We start from the raw sequence: 3,643 nt of genomic DNA, 5'->3' as shown, positions 1-3,643 counted from the left end.
GCCAAAAACCTTGACAGCACCCTAAAGAAAATATACAGATGGCAAATAAGTGGGAAATGCAGATTAAAACTACAATGAGATACCACTCCACACCTATGAGAATGGCCAAAATCCAGAACCCTGACGGCACCAAATGCTGGCGAGGGTGTGGATAGAGCAACAGAAACACTCGTTGCTGGTGGGAATGCAAAATAAAACAGCTGCTTTGGAAGACAGTTCGGAGTTTTCTTACAAAACAAAGCATCGATCCAGCAATCGATCTCTCGGTACTCCCAACAAGGTTGAAAATTTACAGCCATGCAAACACCTGCACACGCATTTTTATAGCAGCTTTATTCATAACTGCCAAAACTTGAAACCAACAGGCTATCTTTCCATAGGTGAATGGATAATACACCGTGATCTACCCAGAGCATGGAAAATTACTCGATGCTAAAAAAGAAATGAGCTCTCACACCATGAAAAGACATGGAGAAATAGGGGAGCCTGGGTGGCTCAGTAGGTTAAAGCCTCTGCCTTCAGCTCCAGTGATGATCCCAGGGTCCTGGGATCGAGCCCCACATTGGGCTCTCTGCTCAGCAGGAAGCCTGCTTCCTCCTCTCTCTCTCTCTCTCTCTCTCTGCCTGCCTCTCGGCCTACTTGTGATCTCTGTCTGTCAAATAAAAAAATTAAATCTTTAAAAAAAAAAAAAAAAAAAGAGACGTGGAGGAAATTTACGTTCACGTCAATAAGTGAAAGAAACCCATCTGAGGAGGCTCCATACTGCCCACTTTCAGCCCCGTGGCACTCTGGAAACAGCAAGACTACAGAGACAATGAAAAGGCCAGCAGTTACCAGGGCTTGGGGTGGGTGAATGGATGGAGGGCAGAGGAGTTTTAGGGCAGTGAAAATACTCTTTACGATGCTGTAATAGTGGATACATGTCATTACACACTCGCCCAGAAACACAGAACGTACAGCACTCCAAGAGTGAACCTAATACAAACTGCGGACTTGGGTGATTATGACGGTTCATTGGTTGTAAAAATGTACCACTGTGGCTGAGGTTAGCGGGGAGGCTATGAATGTGTGGAGCGGGGCGCCTGTGTACCTTCCCCTCTATTTTGCTCTGGATTCTGAGCTGTTCTAAAAAAATAAAATCTTAATTTTAAAAAATAATTAATTTTTGAAAGACGGCTTGTGATACTCACAGATTCCAAGAGAAGAGGGCATGCCTTGCCATGGAATGCCACACAGCAAAGGCCTGGGGCCCATCGGGAGGCAGAGGGACTGAGGAGGAAACAGGGGCAAAGCCCTTCTTGTGGTCCGTGCGCGAATAAACAGGTGAGATAGGGTGAGCGGGTTGGTCTGAATAATTTCAGAGTTCTCTAAGACAGGGGCTGTCCCTGGTTGTCTGGTACCAGGCTCTGGGGCGATGAGGACAGGAGAACAGTGGCCCAGGGTTAAGAGGATGCTAAAGGGGTTGGGATGGGGGGGTGGGCTCTGTTGGTTACTTTGTGGGTGAGTTGTTGGCTATCTCTAGGAATTCGTTAATCCAGGCAGGGGTAGGGTCTTATGTCAGTAAGGCCTGAAGATAACAAAGCATTAAAAATACAGAATGTAGGGCGCCTGGGTGGCTGAGTGGGTTAAGCCTCTGCCTTCGGCTCAGGTCATGATCTCAGGGTCCTGGGATTGAGTCCCGCATCGGGCTCTCTGCTCGACAGGGAGCCTGCTTCCTCCTCTCTCTCTATCTGCCTGCCCCTCTGCCTACTTATGATCTTTCTCTCTGTCAAATAAATTAAAAATTAGAAAAAATTAGAAAAAAAAATACAGAATGGAAATACATGATTAAGACACCCATCTAGGGCATCTGGGTGACTCAGTGGGTTAAGCCGCTGCCTTCAGCTCAGGTCATGATCTCAGGGTCCTGGGATCGAGCCCCCCATTGGGCTCTCTGCTCAGCAGGGGGCCTGCTTCCCTCTCTCTCTCTCTCTCTGCCTGCCTCTCCATCTACTTGTGATCTCTCTCTGTCAAATAAATAAATAAAATCTTTAAAAAAAAAAAAAAAAAGACACCCATCTACCACGTCCTCCCAGTTCGCAGAGCACTTTCACTTTCATGAGCCTGTATCTTCGTCACCACCTCGCTGAGAGCAAAGAAGCCCAGGCGAAATGCCGACGCGGGCAGTTTCCTAAGCTCAGCCTGCGTAAGCCGGGGACCCTGGGTTACACATGCCTCTGTGACGGCAGATGTAGGATGAGAATCTGAATCTTCCAGCTACCAGACCAAGGCAGTTAGTTTTTCCTCTACACCACTCAATAGACAACTTCATAAATATTTGTCTACTTGTTTGATAACAAAGGATGAGGCAGCGCAGAGTGCGAGGGATCCCCTGACCCAATTCATTTGCCTGAAAAATCGCTGCGACCGAGGGTTAAACGTATCAAAGGTCTCCTTGAAAAGGCAAATATCATCCAGGTAAATTGACACATAAATCACTGTCTTTCATTAGTCCGACAGGCCAGAAGAGTTTATCTATCCCTGACTCTCCATGCCACGGGGAGAGTGCTAAGTGGGGACAAGTCTGGACCCAGACTTGGGTCCGGGGATCGGGTGTAGGTTCCCAGTAGGGTGGGGACTGGGTCTGGCAGGACCCCTGGGTTCTGGCCTCAGTGTTTTCATCTGTAAATCAGGGAGGGCTGGATTCGATTATCTATAAAATCCTGCGGTCAATGCCCCCTCCCATCCAGGGTAGACTCTAACCTCCATGTCTTGGGAACCCCGGAATAGAGTCCTGCCCAGCCCCATCTCTACTTGGCATTTTATTCCAAATCCCTTTGTTCTGGTAGGCAGATGTTTGGGGCTTTTTACTCATTTAACAAGTGGATCTTTTTGAAGTTCTCATTTAAAATAATTTGATAGTCAAGCAGTATGTGTGTGGTTCAAAGTCATAAAATTATTCATTTGAAAGACTTCTCCTTTTTTCTCAAATACCAATTGAAGTGTGTAACAGTTCCCCCGAGCAAAACTCACAGCCTGAAAAGTCCTTTTTCAGCAATGCTTTGCCACCATCACTAAATTGAGTTATTCCAATAGCCTTTGATGCTCTGGGTTTTTTTTTTTTTTCCTAAGTGTGCATATGAAAGCTGAGCAGCAACATAATTTAATTCTTCAAGATTTACTTTTTAATCACCAAGGTGGCTCTTCTGGAGCCCAGAGAATTGACCCCATTTTCTCAAGTTGAAATTGATTTAGGTCAAATAATTCTTAGAATTTGAATTAGGTATTTTTCTCCTTATCAGGTTGAACTTCCAGTTTCATTTCCCAGCAGCTGGGAACATCTGTGCTATGTGTGAGTCACAGATGATTTGAGGAAAACCAAATGTGGTCAAAGAAGGTATTCACAACTCACTGAATTCTATCAGTAAAATTCTTCATGACAACGTGAATTGGCGTCAAGGTGCGATCATGTTAGGCGTCTGAATTCCTTTTACAAAGGGAAAATGAGACAATTACCAGGGACTAAGAATGTAATCAAAATAGCACAACCATGTTGCTGCTGAATAAGAAATCTTTCTGTAAACACTGTGGCATATTATTCTGGAATAAAAAACATTTGCCACAGGGGAATTCTATTGAAATAATGTGTAATGGAAAGTTAAGA

This window comes from Mustela erminea, chromosome 8, assembly GCF_009829155.1.
Source record: "Mustela erminea isolate mMusErm1 chromosome 8, mMusErm1.Pri, whole genome shotgun sequence".
NCBI classification, from domain to species: domain Eukaryota; kingdom Metazoa; phylum Chordata; class Mammalia; order Carnivora; family Mustelidae; genus Mustela; species Mustela erminea.
This window is presented reverse-complemented; position numbering follows the sequence as displayed.